The sequence below is a fragment of the Podarcis bocagei genome (assembly GCF_964188305.1).
Source record: "Podarcis bocagei genome assembly, chromosome: 4".
Lineage (NCBI taxonomy): Eukaryota > Metazoa > Chordata > Lepidosauria > Squamata > Lacertidae > Podarcis > Podarcis bocagei.
The window spans coordinates 53,868,705-53,889,419 of NC_138128.1; the positions used below are offsets into that span (position 1 = coordinate 53,868,705).

At 43.0% G+C, this 20,715-nt stretch overlaps 1 protein-coding gene and 1 long non-coding RNA gene across 2 annotated transcripts in view; both read right to left on the reverse strand.

Annotated features, from left to right (window-relative positions):
- The window catches only part of LOC308586439 (uncharacterized protein), a 123,404-nt gene that overhangs the window by 6,789 nt on the left and 95,900 nt on the right, over positions 1-20,715 (reverse strand). The gene's annotated exons all lie outside the window — the stretch shown is intronic.
- LOC308586465 lies at positions 1,936-20,666 on the reverse strand. Its single transcript, XR_014007896.1, has 3 exons — positions 20,391-20,666; positions 18,150-18,211; positions 1,936-2,459 (listed from the first exon to the last, which is right to left on the reverse strand). It is a non-coding gene; the product is annotated as an uncharacterized lncRNA (long non-coding RNA).

Consider the following 20,715-nt stretch of genomic DNA (forward strand, 5'->3'; position numbering starts at 1 on the left):
CTGTCTGCAGACAAATGTTGGCTCCCTCAACAGTAAAGCAAAACGAGCACTGTAACCCCAGAGTCATTCATGACTGGACTTAACTGTCAGGGGTCCTTTACCTTTACCTTTTTATGTCCCACTGTGTTCAGTGGAATTTGCTTGCACATAAGTGTGCACAAGATTGCTCTTATAGGCTCCGATTCTAAGATAAGTGAACAAAAGGCACCTGCCTGAGTCCCCGAAAAGCCTCTCCAGAGGATTGCGGCCCTTCTGAATAATAATGGGTCGGGAGTACAGTGGGAGAGGAGAATCAGCCAAAATTAGGAAAATCTCTGCCTGATTTTGGTTGATTCCCCCTCCCCTATTTTCTCCTTTCTCCCACTCCATATTTTTCAGGGGGGTCCCCATCGCCCTCTGGAGAGGCTTTTCAGGGAGTGCCAGTGATTGCAGTGGGGTGGAAGGATGGGACACTTTCCTTCTGTGATTTCCTTCTATACAGTCATCTTAGGATCCATGCCATATTCTGGAGCCGAATGTGGATTATTCAAGCACACCCACTTAGAGATAACACTTCCAATCTCAGACTGCCCCTAAGAAACAAGAGAGGCGACTGGAAGAAAAGGGAATGGCAGCAAAGAACAACAAACCCAAACCCATTGTTATTCTACTGCCCAGATGCTTGCTCAGTTTGGGGGGAAAATTGGTGGAGTTAAAAAAGCAAAGCTAACCATACTTTAATTAAAAATATATATTCAAACTAATGAGCTTTTGGACTCAAATTGATTTCTTGCAAGGGATTAACACACAAATTAATTTGAAAGGGAAAAGCGTGCCAAAACCTTGGAAGGCAAGTCAGTCTGTTGAATGCTAAATAGGTACTCTGAGCCTGATACATACATACCTATATCACTAAAACGTATTTATTATTTGACATGGATGGACAAATTCATTACTGATATAATTGCTGTGTTTGGTGCTAAGTAACTTAGGGATCTAGGATACACACACACACACATACCTATATACATAAACTTGTAAGGCTGTCTTTGCACAGCTGCTTTTGGAGGATTTGTGCTGCTGCATCACAATCCTGGATTTGCATGAAGTCCGGGTGGGAGAGGGGATGGAGGGCACAGGAAAGTGGCAGTATTAAACAATGGCAGAGGTTTGAACAAAGTGAGGCTGGAGGGGTAAAGCAACCAAACTTAGCTCTTAAAATTCATGCAAGTGCTGTGTACAATGTTTATACTGGTTGAAGTTTTGGACCTTCCAGGGTGAACTGTAGACATAACACCAGAGTAAATAATCAAGTTTGCTAACAAAGTATCCCAGTTCCCCTTCTGTTAGTCTCTCCACCGAACAGTGCAATTATCTCTGCTATTTATATAAGTCAAGGGTTCCATACAATTGTATTTATATATGCAAACTAACTGTCAACAACTGCCTTTTGAAAACTGCACAACTCTAGTGACATATAATAGGGCAAGAACAATATTTGTATCATCATCATCATTGTTAATCTCACCATAACACTCCATATTTTTTATTTGAGGGTTGCCAAGTTTGGAGACAGATGACATATCCTGTACGAATGATTGTGTTCTCTTCATGTAACATTTATATTGCTGCTTAAAGACAGTGCTAAAGAAATCAGCCACAGATGAGATCTGACACATTTTCTGAATCTACCGTAGTGCCCCAAATATGAAACACACCTGCAAATAAGCCACGTCTTTAAAAATCAAGGCTTATTTGTGGGTGCAGCCCGCCTCCCAGCACTACGGCACTCCTGGCACTACCTCCCCAAGCTGGCGCCAGGGGAGGCTTGGGAGTGCCTGGCAGGCTGAACACCATTGCCCTGTGCTCCCGGGCTGCTTCCTGGGAGGGGGGGGCATGGTAAGGTCACAAATATAAGCCACACTTTAACTTTCCACGGCCTGAATTTGGAAAAAAAAGTGTGGCTTATATTCGGGCCAATACGGTATTTAATTTCTCAGAATGAAATTTCAAGAAATTTCATAATTTATTTTGCTATGTAACGTGTGTGGGAAAATACTCCTTGGGCCAGGCCCTAAAAAAGCTCATAGCAATAAATCTGCACTTCAGGAAGGAGCTCAGCTTCGGGGACTGCTAGAGGTATGACATATTACTAATGAAATGTGTTCACTATTGTTATAATTTGCCCTCTTGATGCAAGGGTGGCCAGAAGGTAGATCAGTATCTACTGGTAGATCTTGGGGTGATTTGAAGTAGATCAACAAGGATTTCCGAGTGTCCGTTTTTTTAAACAATCCCAACAACTACCCCACTCCCACCCTACCCCAAAATTATACTACTGAAATGAAGAAAGTAGTTGGGGGGGGGGCGATGACCCGGAGTGGATTGTTATGCAGAAGTTCCATTCTGGTACTTAGAAATTTCTGGGCTCAGATTCTTTAAATTCGAAGAGAACCTCTTTTGCACTGACATCTGGTTGACTAAAATATGTCCACCCAAAAGAATAACAAAAACTATTTTTAAAAAGACAGAGTCGTACGTTTCTACAAAAATTCAACTTATCTACCTACTTGAGTGAGGAAGTCCTCATTATGTAGAAGGGAATATCCCACAGCCGCCAGTGGTGATGTGGGACTGTACATGGTTTCATATATGAAGATTTTCTTTTGTTATTTATGTTATCATCTGATTGTTATTGTTTGACAGAATGTGGGGGACATTTTTAAATTTACATGAGCATTTCTGGACAATGTAAGTTTAACATTTGCATTCTCAAGTGACTCAGCGAGCTGCTTTAATCTTTGTGAAGATGCCTTACATGGAGGCAGCCTCATGAGTTGCAGTGATCCATTAGGCTAGATGGTCCATGAGGAGGCGGAAGCTTTCTTGTATTATAGCACTTTCCAGGACTTTTTATGTACAAGAGTTTTGTCCCTCTCACAATTTTTGTCATTTCTCAACAACAAAATTATGGTGCTCTCCTTTCAGTGTAATTCCACCACAAAAGTAGCAATCCAGAACACTTTTGACTTAGGCTCTGGCTCCAGCCAATACAGGCACCAATATAGATTCCCCCTGTCAGGGAAAAAGGTTGGCCAATCCCGTTATAGAGTTTAAAACTTGGGTTTTCATATGATCAGCAATATAGATTCCCCCCGTCAGGGAAAAAGGTTGGCCAATCCCGTTATAGAGTTTAAAACTTGGGTTTTCATATGATCAGCTTGGTTTAGCAGTGTATTCATGCTATTTCAAAACCTCTTGCATTATGGATACATGTGGTGTTGCACAATTTGGCATTTGTAAACGGATGACATCTGTTTCCTTTCTGTTGCATATGTGTTTGAGGAAACAGGATCACACACGCAATATTATCCAGTATTTCAAGTCCTGTGGAGTTACTAATAACTACTCAATCAACCATTCCTGAGGACAGGAATGTGGCCAATGCAACACAGTTTTTCTCAAAAAGGGATCCTGGGAGGATCTGGGAAATTACATGGCTGTTAGGTTCACATCTGTTCTTGGGAAACTTAATGAAGAACAAGCCCTGATTACTCTGAAAGATAGGAAGAAATGGCAGGATGAAGGATTCAAGAGACTATATGCTGCGAGGTGTGGAGAAGGTGGGTGTAGCCTTGGGGAAATGGCCTTGCAGGCCACAACTGGGCCCCGACAAGGCCTAATTGGGTCTGTGGGCCAGGGATTCCCCATGCCTGCTTTACTGTAAGATTTATGGTTAATCCAATTTTTAATTATGATTAATGGCAGGTCTACACCACACATTTAACGCATGTCCAAATCACATTTAAAGCACATGACGTCCCCCAAAGAACCATGGGGACTGTAGTTTGTGAAGGATGCTGGAGACTGCAGCTCTGTCAGGAGAAAACTACAGTTCCCAGCAAAGGCGCCAACTATGCAGGGCCCTGGGTGTCTGGGCACCCACAATTTTTTTATGAAGGGGCCAGGACCTCAAAGGTTCTATTTGGCGGTGTGCGCACATTCCCGCCGCATGCGTGATGTCAGCACGCTGCAGGGTGTGCCAATGTCATGTCAGCATGCGCACACACCTTGGTGATGTCAGCAAGCCCCGGGCACTCACTGTCATGGGGGCAAGGCAGCACGTCACATACCCAGGATTCTTTGGGATATGTCATGTGCTTTAAATGTTCATTGGAAGTGCTTTAAATGAGATGGATCTTTCATTTATTCATTCATGTGTTAGTTCAGTGCATGTTCGGATTCTACTTTACCTATGTTTCTGTTTGTTTACTTTTCCAGTTGTGACTGAATTGTTTAGGAGGAGCATTCGCTGATTTACTTTACAGCTTTATATCTGTTGTATTTTCTTTTTTTGAAAAAAGTAGTCTTGCTAAAACAGAACCAGCTTGGCTTCTACAAGGGTAAGTCCTACCTCAATAACCTTTTAGAATTCTTTGCAGAGCATCAACAAGCATATGATAGCTCTAATCCAGTCTACATTGTGTACTTAGACTTTCAAAAAGCTTTCGATAAAATCCCTCGCCACAGACTCCTGAATAAACTTTGCAGTTATCAGATAAGAGGAAAGGTTCCATTATGGATCGGTAACTAAAGCAGGATTTCTCAAAGAGTATTCTAGGAAAAGAATTGGTGGTTACAGAACAGGAAGCCTAGGAGCCTTTAAATTTTACCACCCTCAGACAAGAGAGGTGCCATCTCTCACATCCACCATGAAGTTCTACTGCCTTCTGAACTGAGCCTCAGGGTAGGTCAGGTATAGCCCCCAACAGCCAAGTAGGAGATGCATTCCCATATAATAAACAACAGTTCCTATCAAAGCTGAATCCAAATAAACAGAGTCCATTTTCGTCACAGTCCCCCTGTTCTGCAACGTAGTCTAAGGAGTTCTGTGAAGAAGAAATTGTAATGATGGACAGGCGCACACAATTTGTTGTCTCCATTGAGCTGCAGCCATGGAGATTAAATGTGCTACTCAAGCAGTGGTCCTGGGAATACCTTCTTCCCTGACTGCACTTCCTATGGATTACAGTAAATCAGTAGCAGCCAGCAGAAGAGTGGCATTGCTTACGCAGCTTCCAACGCGTAGGTGCTGCTGGTGGCCTGGAGGACTTCTGTACCAAGATTTCCCACTACATAAGAATTGACTGTGAAACATACTATTTGTCTCTTCACCATCCCAAAATCCAAGATGGCTTTCCTTTTATAGGGTGAAGTAATTTCCACAGAATGCCAGCTCACGTATGCCATTGTGGAATAATAGTGGAGATCAGGTTTGTGGGTGTTACGTGAAGGTGCCTTTGTTCTTTAATAAAAGGACACCATTCCTTTTATTCTTTGTAATACCCTGAACGACTTGACAATATCAATGAAAAACAACACTAACCTCAATTTTAAATATCCAGTTATGGAAATGTCTAAGAACTGCCTTCTTTTATCAAAAACAAGAGGGAGAGGGAGATGTAATTAGATGGGTAATGTAGCTATTATCAGATAAAGAAAATCATTCATACAGATGTATGGCAAAAGCCAATATAAATACATATACATTTTAAACTTTAATCGCATAGTGCCATCTTCTACATTACTGTATTTAAAGAGAAGGTCACACACAGGAAATTTTTATGTACAGAAATCTGAATGAGAATGTGTTATGATTGGACAAGAAAACAGCATTTGTTGTTCATTACAATTTTGTTTCCTTTTCCTATTCCTCCTCCCTACCAAAACAAAGTATTTCCAGTGAGATAAAACAAGATTTATTTCTGTGTGTCTCACATAAGTAAGCAGAACAGACAATCAAATGGACTCAAATAGCCATAGTGAGAGTGCTTATTCTGATAAATAATACTTGTTTGTTTTTTTCTGTGATGTTTTTCTCAAAACTGATGCTTCACCTATGCATAGAGCGTGATGATGTGTGCCAACAGAGACCTGTATTTGAAAGAAACCACTGAAATTCAGACATGAAGACACAGTCACCCACGCGTGCATTTAAGAATCAAAGATTGAGGTCCTGTTATTAGCCGCAGCAATGCCAACAATGGGAGGCCAGGAAAGCACCACTACCCCACCACTGGTAGTCACTAATAGCTGGACCCGGAGGTCATTATAGCCCACAAAGTGATAAATGCATAAAGAAATAATCCTGTTCATTCATTTTTGGATTAAAAAAAAATACGATGGTCATATCCAACCTAATGCTTTTTTCTCTATGTTATACAGTAATTGAATATCTAATTTTATAACAATTCTAACTAACATGATATTAAACATGTGATATGGTGATGAGCCTTCTTTTTTTACTATTTGAAAAGAACTATAGTAATGTATGAACTTACAAATGATTTTTTTAAGACTCTTGTGCTGAACAGATTTGAAAGGCTTGCCTTCTGGACACATTTCTAGAAGGGATTCAAATGTCAAATTGAATTAAAGCACAAGGAGAAGACTTTAAAGATGGGTGTGCTTTCCAAAGCTCTTGATTCAGAATTTACACAAATTCTTCTGAAAAAGATATGGAAGAGCTCTGGTGATTTTTCCTCGTCAAACTGAGGGCTTGAAAAAATGACCCATTTCTCAGAGGTAGCACGAGGCTCATTCTACCTGCATGTAGCTAAAGAGCTGGAAAGCAGTACTGCTCCATTACATACCACAGGGGGAAACTGGTGGGTTGAGAAAGTCAACCATTCTTCTCTGGCTCAAGTTTTGATCCAGCTGGGACTTATAAAGATCAGCTCTCCTTTGAGTCAGGTTTTAATGAACCCCCAATATATATTTTTTGTAGCCTGGCTCAGGGAAACCTCTCTATTAGATTGCAATTCACAAACTGGTTAGGCCAGAATCCAGTAGCACTAAATCATCTTTTGTCATCCATGGCTCCTCACCCAGTCCTCTTCAATGGCTTCACTTTCCTCTTGGCTCCCTGCCCTACAGTCCCCTTGCATTGAAAGCTTACACCATTTGTGGATTGGGATGCCTGTCTTCTCCAGAGAAAATATTGCTCTTTTTGGGAGTTGACCTGGTCTGAACCCATAAACCATACATTTCAGCTACATTCAATGCCCAGATGTATTTAGTTCCTGTTCTCATTCACCATGACTGCCAATGAATAGTCCAATTTTTCTTCTTTCCATGCTGTGCAAATGAGGTAATGGAGCATTCTTCAGTCAAGATCTACTGTCACAAAAGAGGTCATGCTTCCAGTATCAATAGTTCAATTCAGCAAAAGGAAATTACAATAGTCAGACACATATTTCAGGATATTCAGCAAAAACCCCCAAAGAAGTGTCACATTGCATTCATTGCTATCTCAGAATATTTGTTTCTTGTTCAAAATAAAACAGAAATTAGTATTGAAACCAAAAGGCATTAAAACGTTGTTCTTGAGTTATGTTCGGGGCAGTCCCACCAACAGAATGCTGAAGCCATGTTGACGCCGTATGTACATACCAAAGCCTTATGATAACTATATTCCAGATTCTAAATATCAATTGAATTGGTTTGATGGCTAGTCCAGAAACCACCAAGATGAAATGCTAAAAGCATCACCAGGAAGCACAGCAAGGTGTTTTCTTTTGCTTTGTTTGATTGCAGGTACAGAGTACGCTGATTTCATCTGGTCTGCAGTGTGCTGGGGAAATTTAACCATTTCCCAGTGATGATCTCCCTTCCTCTGTCATCGGCCCTAGAAAAGATCTGTGATTTTTGTTGGAATTGTAGCCAGGGAGGGAATAATTAAACCTCTGCTCCTGTGCACTGTGGTCTCATTGAAAATTCCTCTGCCTGCTAGTGGTGCATCTAGTGGTGCCCTCATTTTCATCTGAAAAAGGACCAGGATTATATGGGGGGGGGGGGGTTAAGGTTGATTCACATGAAGGAAGAAGAAAATACAAGGGCAGGAGAGTGTGAGATCTATTTTCGGTTGACAGTCTTACACTCCTGGGCCATCCTCACCCAGGTGGGGTTTTGAATTTGTATGATTTCACCACTGGTGACCTTCTCATTCAATCCAAAAGATATGTGGAGTGCTGTCCAAGGAATTTCTAGGGGGGCCCTTCCAAAAATAGGTCACAAACACAATTTGTGCTTATTGTTGTCATTCTCAGTATCTTGGTTTACTAGCAGCTGGCAGTGTGCCATTTTAAATGTAATGCTAGATGGGGATTTTGAATTTTGCCCCTCGTTCCTAAAAATGTGCATTTAGGTGACTTGGACTTCATAGCTTTGTGAGGTGTGTGGGAGTTCTTTGGAAAGTAATTTGTATTATTTCACTTCAGAATGTGGCAAGGCAGGCCTCCTGCTCTTGGGAGACCCCTGGTCACACCACCTTATACATCTGCCTACTCCTTCACCCTTGACACCTTTAAGATGGTAATGTACAGTATATTCCTTTGTTTACTTTAAAACATTGGTAAGGCAGTCCTGCTGTGTTGAGGGGCGTCCTGTTCATCCTGTTCAATGGAACCCAGGACATCTGCCCCCAAATCCTGCCAGACAGCACCACTGCTCATTTCAGTGGACACAAGGGGGTGGGAGAGACAGGGGAGGAAGAACTGTGATATTCCAGACACTGTGCAATCATCTGTCTGTCTCCATCCAGGACCCACACAGGCCTTCAGAGGCAGGAGGAAACGAGCAGTTGGTGGATCTGGTTCTAAATATTGCCAAGGCTTGGTTTGGATTCTGTGAGATCAGACATCTAGACAGCACTGGTGACTACAATGGTTTCTTATCTCTCCTTGGGATTGCAGAGACTTTATTCACAAGTCCCCAGCAGATCGGGCAGTCTGGGGAAACCACCACACCTCACAGACAGCGGGACAGCAAATGTACCACCTGGAGGCTTTAAGGGCCAGCCTTATTGTTTTAAAGTGGGGAACATATTTCAGAACAGGCTACCCACCGGGCATCTTGCTTTTCTTTCCTCACCCTTGGAGTGGTCTTGTATATAGTCAAAAGCCCATTTAATGGGACTCCGTAGCAGCGTAAAGGCACACACAAAAGGGAAGGCTATTGGACAGATCCAAATAATAGCCTCTGATTTTGCTGCTCCACCTAAACCTGCCGCCTAAGGCATGTGCCCCCTTTTGTCGCCCCTGCAACCACTTCCCCGCCGATCCAACACTGCTGTGCATATTCATCCTAATGAGTATAGACTGCAGGGTAAAAACTGCACCCTGCAAAAATGACAAGTAGAGTTCTCCAGGGGCGCCGACTTATAAAAAATATTGGGGGGGCCCATACCGGGGTCCTGCCGCTGGTTCGCTCGGGTAGCCGGGAGAACGCAGTTCGAGGTGGCGGTGTTGGGGAGAGACCCTCGCTCAGGGCGCCACTAGACTTGGCGGCCGGCGGCCTATCTGGGGGGTTTTGGAGCGTATTTCGGCGGAGCGATTGGGGAGGAGGGGGCTTGTTGCCGGATTCTTCAGCTGAGCCGGAGATCCGCTGCTGGGGGTCCCTGGGCCGAGTTGTGAGCACGGCCTGCTGAAGGGAGATCCAGCCGATTGCGCGACGGGGACGGCCAGGGCTCTCCGGCTAGGGCGCGCGGCTGGCTGGCTGGCGAGGGAGCAGGTGGGGAGGAGGCGGGGGTCCTCACTCTCTTAGGAAACGCACCCGCGCGCCCGATTGCCACGAAGTCCGAAGGGTGCGTGTGTGGAATTAAAAAGCAAAAACGAGATACGGGCAGGGCAGGCAAAGAGTTTTCTGCAAGAGGATGGAGGGCAGGTTGAAGAGAAAATCACTCAGGATGAGACAGTCAAATCAGCCATGATAAAATGGGCTCAGGATATTGGGTATAACATCATGTTTGAGGACTGGGAAAGGTTATGGACCACCGGAATGAAATTCACGGCATGTAATGCCTTGAAGGAAAATATTATGAAAATGATTTATAGGTGGTACATGACCCCAGTCAAGCTTGCAAAAATTATCACCTGTCTGATAATAAATGTTGGAAATGTAAGGAGGCTGAAGGGACATTCTTTCACCTCTGGTGGACTTGTCCAAAAGTGAAGACCTTCTGGGAAATGATCTATAATGAGTTAAAAAAGGTATTTAAGTATACCTTTCCCAAGAAACCAAAGGCCTTCCTCTTGGGCATTGTTGGCCAGAAAGTGTTAAAGAAGGCTAGAACTTTCTTTATGTATGCAACTACAGCAGCAAGAATACTTATCGCAAAATATTGGAAGACACAAGATTTGCCCACACTGGAAGAGTGGCAGACGCAATTGATGGACTACATGGAACTGGCTGAAATGACTGGCAGAATCCGAGATTTGGGAGAAGAAACAACGGAAGAGGACTGGAAAAAATTTAAGGACTATTTACAAAAACAATATAAGTTGTATGAATGTTAAAAATTTACACGATTCGGAAACTATAGCTTCAGCAATTAGATTTGGGAAACAGGAAATTATATTTTAAGTAAGAAAAGGTCAAAATCTAAGGTAATACTATGTTTAATTTAAGATATAAGTAACTGATGAAAAGTATGTTAAATTTAGAGGTATAGTATTTGAAAAGTACAAAATAAGGTACGAAACAAGGTAATAATTTGCTGATATCTTTATTATAAAGAATGCAGGGTAAGGGAGATGCGAGGAAGTCCAGTTAGTTATATAAAAAATGTGTTGAATGGTTGGTTTTCTTTTCTTCTTTTTCTTTTTTTCTTTTTCTTGTTCTTTTACTTTTTTCTTCAGTGTATGTTTCTAACTTTGTATTTGAAAACTTAATAAAATATTTATATATATAAAAAAGAGAGAAAATCCTTTCGCTTTTCTGGGGCGCAGGGAAGTCTCAGAGCCGGAGGTTGGGGAAGGGACCCCCTTTGCTCTGCCCTCTTCTCCCGTCTTAGATTCGCATGGGGGTCCCCGCCCGAGCTTGCCTGGCCACCGGGCCACACAAGGGCCGCGCTCTACGCGGCACACCTTGCTAGCCGCGCAGCTGTCCTCCGCGGCTGCGGAGCGGCCCTGCGCCGGTGCCCAGCCCCTCTGGGCGCCCGCTGCGCTCCCAATGACAAGCGGGCGACGTCGCGGGCGGGGAAGGCGTCGCTTTCTTTCCCGATCCTGCATCCTCCCAGTCTTCCAGCCCTTTTTTGGGTTGGAAGCTCGTCTCGTTCGCCCTTCTCCTTTCTTCACCCTGCGCGCAATTTTCCTCCCTCGTCTCCCTCCTCATTTCTCCTTCCTTCCTTCCTGACTGACTGACTGACTGACTGACGGGCTTGGGCTCGGGCTCAGGCTCGGGCTCGGGCTCCGGGTCGGGCTCGGGCAGCCACAGCGTCGGCGGTGTTGGCGATCGGCGGCGCGGGGGGATGGCCCTCCCGGGGGAGCCGGCGCTGCTCAATGGGGTTGCCAAGGAGACAGGCCGGCCGCCCCCCTCCCCCGGCCCGGCGCCCCCCGCCGCGCCGGTGCCCGTTATCGAGCTGGTGCGCGCCGGGCGCCCTATAAAAGCCGCGGACGCGCCCACCGCCGCCCGAGATTATTGGGGGGGCTGAGCCCCCCCAAACGAATTTTTGAGGGGGCTCGGGCCCCCTCAAGCCCCATGGAGTCGGCGCCTATGGAGTTCTCTCACATACAGAACTTACTGATTTCAGGTGTACAAGCCCTTGTACAGACAAAATACATGGTACTTAAGGGTGGAGCTGGGACGCGGGTGGCACTGTGGGTTAAACCACAGAGCCTAGGACTTGCTGATCAGAGGGTTGGCAATTCGAATCCCCGCAACAGGGTGAGCTCCCGTTGCTCGGTCCCTGCTCCTGCCAACCTAGCAGTTCGAAAGCACGTCAAAGTGCAAGTAGATAAATAGTTACCGCTCTGGCGGGAAGGTAAACGGCGTTTCCGTGCGCTGCTCTGGTTCGCCAGAAGCGGCTTAGTCATGCTGACCACATGACCCGGAAGCTGTACGCCAGCTCCCTCGGTCAAGAAAGCAAGATGAGCGCCACAACCCCAGAGTCCTCTGCAACTGGACCTAATTGTCAGGGGTCCCTTTACCTTTACCTAAGGGTGGGGCTGGCAGGTGCAATCCCAACACCCTTCTTTCCATGCACTCACTTCAAGCTGTGTGAAAAGGGCTGATACCCGAAGTAGTAGGTGGTAAACAAAATAGGGTAACATATTAGAAAGGTACATTGTTAATTTAAACAAAGGAGAAGCTGCAAAATATTTCAGACACACACAGTACTCGTTTCTCACACATGCATACACAGTAGGGTTGCCACCTTTTAACCTGGCCAATTATGGCACAGCCCAGCTATTCAGTGCATCAACAGGGCAAAATGAGTCAAATATCAAGGGGCTTATTGTGAACATACTGTAGTTATATTCGTGGGTGTCTATTCATTTTTAGCACAGTTGCCAAACAGTAATAAAACAGGTGTTAGTGTGATTACGAACAAACACAATAGACAGAAAACTCAAGGGTTTTCAAAAATCCTCACTTTTATAATAACCCACAGAGGAAGAGAGCCAATGTATTTTCCCACAGATGGAATTATATAAAATCCTGGATGCAAGACAGAAATTGAGATATCACAATACAAAGAGCTGCTTCCCTTAACAGAAAACATCTGCTGAAAAGTTGTTTACCTCCTAGAGAAATGCTAAGGATCTTAATTCATTCTGAAGCAAAACTAAAATGGTAGGTGCACTTCCCAGTGATTTTCAGAGACATTCATCAAGTTATTCAAGTGTTAAATGTTTTGAAACCATATAGATTTTTTTAAATGTCAAAAAATATCAGTTTACTACTTAACAAAGTCATTCCATTTCCCTTAATCTTGAAACACTGAACAGCCTCTTAATATGGAAAAGCACAATGAGACAAGTTCTTCACTGACATTTCACATCAATCACTCAAATTGCAATGGACATAAATTTCCATATAATCTGACACAATTATTACAAAGCCATATCACAGCTTCTAGAAGTATAAATACAATTTTCCATTTTAGCCAAGCTGAATAAAATATTCACTTGCAACAATACATTATTTTGTACCTTGTTTGGTTGTGCTATTTTAAACAATCTGGTGCTCTGATAGTAAATACACTAGGCTGGTTCAAATGTAATGCTAAGCCATAGTTTAGGCAAAGCATAATTTAATTCTACAAGAATGAAGCGAGGGGGCCCTAAGATCACACACTCCACTGCCTGCTCTCCAAGCATGGACGTTAGAAGTTTAGAAGCTTTCATCTCTATTTAAATCAAACACAGTTCTGTATATCATCTGAATTTGGACAAACTGTGCTCATGCACAAACTATGGTTTGCTGAAACAAGCTTTACCATAGTTTAGAGCTCAGCCATAATGCTAAACTGTTGTTAATCTAAAATGGTATTGCAAGTTTCTGATCTCTCTTCATGGCCACAGCAGAGGAGGTAAGGGAATGGGGAAATACACAAGTACTGTGACTCATCCTAATAACGTTATGCACTGTTTAATATTACCTGTGAGCCCTTCAATTTACTTAGAAATAAGTACCAGTAATTTCCATGGTGATTAATTCCAAAAAGGCAGTGATCCTAAATACACCTGAGAGTGCTGTGACAAGTAAATGAAGCATGGGTCTAAAACCCTTCCATGTGTGGCTGGGGGACGTTTCTGCAAGGGGAGTTGAAGGAGGAAGTGATGGCCAAAAGGAAGACGTAAAAGCTCTCCCCTCACCCACAAATTTCCTCACAAATTTGCCTTCTTGGCCTCATTTGCAAAGAGAAGATATAAGGTAGAGACAGAGCATGTTGTTCTGTCATGAAGTTGTGAGACTCAGCACATTCACCAAGACCAGGGGTAGCAAAGATGGTGTCTTCCAAATAATTTGGACTCCCATAATCTCTTACCATTGGCCATTCTGGTTGGAGATGATAGTAGTCAAAACATCTGGAGGACACTGAGTTAGCTATCCCTGACCTAGATCTTCCTTCTATTGAAATTATTCTGCTTTAAAGGTAAAGGGACCCCTGACTATTAGGTCCAGTCGTGACTGACTCTGAGGTTGTTGCACTCATCTCGCTTTATTGGCCGAGGGAGCCGGCGTACCACTTCCGGGTCATGTGGCCAGCAGGACTAAGCTGCTTCTGGCGAACCAGAGCAGTGCACAGAAACGCCGTTTACCTTCCCGCCGGAGCAGTACCTATTTATCTACTTGCACTTTGACGTGCTTTCGAACTGCTAGGTTGGCAGGAGCAGGGACCGAGCAACGGGAGCTCACTCCGTCACGGGGATTCGAACCACCAACCTTCTGATCAGCAAGCCCTAGGCTTTGTGGTTTAACCCACAGCACCCCCCGCGTCCCACATTCTGCTTTACTTTTAAGTAAATAAAGGAAAAATAGGGATGTAAGCATGCCTTTTTATCGCTAATACCTTTTAAAAAAACTTATGAAAAATGGTTAATACAGCATGCAATATAGGAAGCTTTTTTAAAAATCCAAATGATAGTTTTCCAGAAATGAAGAGTAATAGAAAGCAATAATTTAAATTAAAGATGAAAATTATTGGTTGCCAATCACTACCTTGTTCGTGTCATAAAGAAATGAGACTCTTCTGTACGAAGAAATGAAAAAAGACTTAAGTTTTGGACACTTGCAATATCAGTGAGGATGTTATTAACACAGAGACTAGTGACTTTAAAAAAAGATTTACTTCTTGTGGGAAGCACCCTTAGATTTAAAGGAATTGGAACCCACTAGCTTATAGTAAAGTGGATATAGCTCAGTTGTAATTGTCTGAGTTCAGCAGTTTCTGGGAAGCTAAAAAATGCAATTTAAAGTAATTCATTTCCAGTCCAAAGGAACAAGTTGATTCAGTGGCATGTTGTAGTACAAACAAATTTACTAACAAAGGACTAAGTTGTGGTTTCAGCCAATCAAATTCATTGGCAATGCACAATTGATTCTGGGAGTAGCAGGATATTGCAGTACATCGAATTAATCTGTTTCTGAAATTGCCCATAACAAACTCCCAATAAACCAAGTTTAGAACTGTCCAGTCTAATCCAGACATCATTGATGACAGGGACCTGGTTCACATGTAATGCTAAGCCAAACTATGGCTTAGTGTGGATGAGAATGCATGCTAGTGCACAGTTAGCAAAGCACAGCCACTTTGCTTCTCCCCCATTCCTGCTGCCACGCTACTAGGAGCTAAGTCATGGTTTGGTTTAGTGTTTAATCTGAACACTGAACAATGAACACTGAAGCTGGCTTCATTGTTTGCCTTAATCCAAATAAACCATGATCAGCATTCAAGTTTTGTTCCTTGGGGAAGACAAACCACAAGCAAAGGTTCAAAAGTAACTTGAAGCCTAACCACGGTTAAGTTCCAGTAGCAGGACAAAAATAGGAGAGAAACAAAGCACCTTTGATTTTTCTCTGTGTGCACCACTCATTTCTCACTTTCTCATACACTCTTAGGCTAAAGTGTATGCAGATGATACCCAGCTCTACCTCTCTTTCAAATCAGAACCAGTGAAGGTGGTGAAGGTCCTGTGTGAGTGCCTGGAGGCAGTTGGAGGATGGATGGCGGCTAATGGACTGAGGTTGAATCCTGACAAGACAGAAGTACTGTTTTGGGGGGACAGGGGGTGGGCTGGTGTGGAGGACTCCCTGGTCCTGAATGGGGTAACTGTGCCCCTGAAGGACCAGGTGCGCAGCCTGGGAGTCATTTTGGACTCACAGCTGTCCATGGAGGCGCAGGTCAATTCTGTATCCAGGGCAGCTGTCTAACAACTCCACCTGGTACGCAGGCTGAGACCTTACCTGCCCGTGGACTGTCTCGCCAGAGTGGTGCATGCTCTAGTTATCTCCCGCTTGGACTACTGCAATGCGCTCTACGTGGGGCTACCTTTGAAGGTGACCCGGAAACTACAACTAATCCAGAATGCGGCAGCTAGACTGGTGACTGGGGGCAGCCGCCGAGACCACATAACACTGGTCTTGAAAGACCTAGATTGGCTCCCAGTACGTTTCCGAGCACAATTCAAAGTGATAGTGTTGACCTTTAAAGCCCTAAATGGCCTCGGTCCAGTATACCTGAAGGAGCGTCTCCACCCCCATCGTTCTGCCCGGATGCTGAGATCCAGCGCCGAGGGCCTTCTGGCGGTTCCCTCATTGCGAGAAGCAAAGCTACAGGGAACCAGGCAGAGGGCCTTCTCGGTAGTGGCACCCGCCCTGTGGAACGCCCTCCCATCAGATAAACAACTACCTGACATTCAGAAGACATCTGAAGGCAGCCCTGTTCAGGGAAGTTTTTAATGTATGATTTAACTGTATTTTTGGTTTCTGTGGAAGCCGCCCAGAGTGGCTGGGGAAACCCAGCCAGATGGGCGGGGTACAAATAATAAATTATTATTATATATTATTATTTATTTAGCATTATGTATTGATAAAGCCACTCCCTTCCTTTTTTTAATTTATCCAGATTTTGGTCCTTTCTGTGTTTGGCTGTATACTTTTCAAATGTGCCAAGTGTTTAGGATATCTTTGACACACATGGGCCTTCTAAAGATAACACTATGCAGCAGTGGGCAGTTGTTCAGATGCTACTGTTCTTACATATTGGCAAGCTGCAGATTTCTAGAGCAGCTACCCATGGTTGGCTGAGCAGTTTTCAAGGATGGCTGATAATGTCTGAATGGAAGCTCTGACCCCCTTGTTGTTGTTCTTGGCACATGCCTGTCTCGGGAGACAATGGAACAATGCCCCTTCGGGGGTAAAGCCAAACCACTGGAAAGTTATAACACCTGTTGTGGCTGTAGAGACTGATATGGGGCAGATAGGCTTTATTGCAGGTGGGGCAGATGACAGCATCCAGTTTTGCTACTACTACAAGTGCACCATGGCATCTCTTCTCTCTGTGCTCCTTCCAGCAGTCATTCCTCCTCTGGTCACTGCTGTGGATACACAACCAGACGGTCTGTCTCCAGGTATTGCAATCGTCTGCAAGGGATTCCCATATGGCAGGGTTAACGTTGCCAGCCTTCATGTTACGTTTGCAGACATCTTTGTAACACAGAGTTGGTCTGCCAACAGACCTAGCGCCTGAGACCAGGTCTCCATAAAGCATGCCCTTGGGGATGCTGCCATCTTCTAAGCCAGCATGGACATCTCTAAGAGAGAAGTGCGAACATGCTGGGAATATGGGCTTGAGACTCTGTCCTGCCATGTGATGCCCAAAAACTTCCTGACACAGCACATATGGAAGGCATTGATGCATCGCTCCTGTCATGTGTAAGTTGCCCATGACTCACTTCCATAAAGCAGCATGCTCAACACACAAGCCTGGTAAACCTTCATCTTTATATTAGACGTTAGCATTTTGGTGAGGTGAGCCATTTTCATAGCCACCTTGCGAACACGTTTGTCCAGCTCAATGTCAATGGAGAGGTTGCTGGTTATGATGGAATCCAGGTTGACAAAATTGTCTACCAACTCAAGCACATGGTCACCAATGCTGGTGTGTGGAGTGCCAACGACATCCTGACCCAGGATGTTGGTCTTTGTTAGGCTGATGATGAGGCCAAACTCATAGATGAAATATAATAAATTCTGGAACTATCAGACACTGGGCATGCAATAATTCTAAATCCTCTACAGGGATCACTCATACAATTCGAGGGCTGAGTACATAAGCCTAGTCCTAAAGCAATATACACACTCTGCAAATATTTATGAATCTATTTCAGTTTAGAAATCTGTTTTGGCAGGTACACTGGATCTGAGTAGGAGTTCCACAAAACAGAAATATGGGAAGAGAGGCATTTGCTCCAGTGAACAAAGGGGGAAATGGCATTTATTTATTAGACTGGATTGGTAAAAAGGCCCAATGCGTAAGTTTTAAGTAATAACATTTGCAAGAATTATATAACAAAACTAGGTGATGTGAAAGAATATGAAAGGAAGCAAAGGTTACAGTAATAATATTACTATACTTAGCATTTCTGAGATATATGCATTATCTTCTCAAACATTAAGATTTAAGGGCTTGTTTGCATTAGAACTTGGCGCTATGAGTATCAAACATTGCCCTTGAAATAATCCATTACTATCCTAGTAATAATCTACACATTGACCTGCTTTAATTGTTTATCTGAAAACAGGATGTTACACAACATAAGCTTACATTGGCTGACTGCAAAAGTAAATTATGAGTTCTAAAGTACATTAGGAAAAAACATGACCTGATTACAGCTCTTTGATTCAGATTCAGATGTAGATGGTAGCATGGAGGTACTTTTGCAACCTACAAGATAAAACTGAATCATTCTTTGGGCAAGGCAAATGTTTACAAAAATCTTACTGTTTATTTTTGAGTTGTACAATAAAATTGTCATTAACAGCCTGAGCTATGCTGTTTTCCAAACTATTTGGCCACCAATTTGCAACCCTTTACGTATATTTTTCATTATATATATATATAATTATTCCTGCTGAACTAAAAACAAAGATATGCATAACTTAAAACCGTAGAAATATATGGAGTCATGAATCAGGAGATCCCTGATTCAAATGTAGTCTACCTTTCTACAAGCAGCACATTTTATAACACTGCTTGCACATATTTCCTCTTTGTGTCTAAAAGTTCATTTTGTGGTTTGGGTAGCCACTGAAGAAGTGAAGTACACAGGACTTTCAAATGTTGTTATACTATAGGTCCCATCACACTGGACTATGCTGTTTGGGGTTGATGAGGATTAGAGTCAAACAATATTTGGAAGTGCATAGGTTCCCCATCCATGAGACAGATGCTGCTCAACACAGGCAGTTAATTGTGTGAAGTGACTCCCCACAGGGCTTAATCAGTTTCTTGCATGCCAGAAAGTTACCTCCTCTGAAAATAGAGTGACTAGCTGCTGTAGTTGAAACTGTGTGAACCACAGTACTGTACTGGGGACATATGGGGTTCTATTCAGCTAAGGTCTAAGTAGAGGGAGGAATTCAATGATGCACTACGCAAAGCACAAGCATTTCAGTTTGTCAGATGAAACAATCCTCCCTCTTCTCCTGCTGCATGCTATTCTAGGAGTTCTCTGGACCACCCCCTCCCCAGAGCCATTTTTGGGGTGAGCAGAGGGAAAGTACAAGAGGTAATCCTTGTACAGGACTTCTGCTGACTGGTTCATTAGACATCTGAAGGCAGCCCTGTACAGTACAGGGAAGTTTCTGATGTTTGATGTTTTACTGTGTTTGATGTTTTAATTTTTTGAAAGTCGCCCAGAGTGGCCCAGTCAGATGGGTGGCGTATTATTATTATTATTCCCACTGAAAAGAATGTCATTTAGTTATGTCTATTAACTTGAATGGGTCTACTCTGAGTAGGATGTACATTGAATACAAACCATTGCTTCCAACACACAAGGGATCCATGTGGTGCTTCATTCTGACAGCAATCGTGCTGTGAAAATAATGTCTAAAGCAGTCCAAAGATATTTAACTTTCTTCTTTTACTGACAAGCTGTTCCTGTGTCTACCAAGCCCAGCAGGAGCAACTTTTTCACAGCTTGATCAAGGCACCAGTTGATCCCTTAGCAATATCATCTTGAAATGTTGGAAAATGTCTCCTCCATCTTGAGCCAGGCGTACCATTATGCTCTCTCCTAATTTTACGCCAATCTTTTTCAAGTATATCAAGACACCCTAAAGCTCCATTTTTGCCTATATTCTTCATTTGACCTTTAAGGGTGAAAAGCTTCACTGCTGTTTTTTTTTTTAAAAAATATATAGTTTCCTACAAGTTCACCTTCAAAACCCTTTCCCTTACCTTGCTTGTTCTACTACATTTTAAAGAGAAAAAGAAGAGAAAGCTTTGCTTCCAAATAAGATAGGCAGATAGGTAGCAGGTAAAAAAAAGACAAAAGTGCTCTCCAGCATGAATTAATCCCAGGTTCATATTCCTTTTCTCACACTTTAAATTGAAGCACTATTCTAACTAGTGTTTTCACTTAATTAAAATTGATCATATAATTTATACAGCACAAACCTATGTCTATTCACAAATAAGTTCCATTTTGTTCTATGCCATCCACTCTGAATTAAATGTGTAAAGAATTGCTGCCTTACAGGGCAACTCTATACAAGTGCATTGAAAAGCAAATCCCATTGATCTCAATGGAGCTAACTTCTGAGCAAGTGGGTGTAGGGTCACTCCCATCCTTACAGTTACAATCCCATATACAGTATGCCTGTTTCCAGGTAAGTGGATGTAGGGCTGCAGTCTTATCAGCCGACTACTCAGTTTAATTTGTATATGAGCAAAACAGACAATTGGAAGCAAAGAATAAACTAAAACCGTACTTAATATATGCTGTACATAAGATAGGATGCCTATTCCACGATAGTGCTTGCCATCTACCGTTTCTATCAGTAATTATTTAAAAAGTACTTCTTTTTTAAGTACAACCTGGTATTTTCTTGTATCTTACCGATAGGCTTTATTGTGATTTAAATTTAAGTAAGCCACCTTGAGATGAGCAGAAGCCTCAAAAAGAAAAAAAGATTAAGGCACTTTGTAATACACTATACAGCTAACCTCGCAAATAAGAATGTAAATAGAGCAGGGAGAATTGCTGACTGTACCACCTCAAAGCAGCAGATGTAAGGCCATGTTTTTGAATACTCCCCCGTCATAAAAAATAATTCCTGGATGTAAATAACTTAACACACCAAGGTGAGGAACTATGATAAAACTTTCTCCATCGTGTGCTAGTTCAGTTCATGCAGGGCATTTGTTGGGGGTTGGTTGGTGAA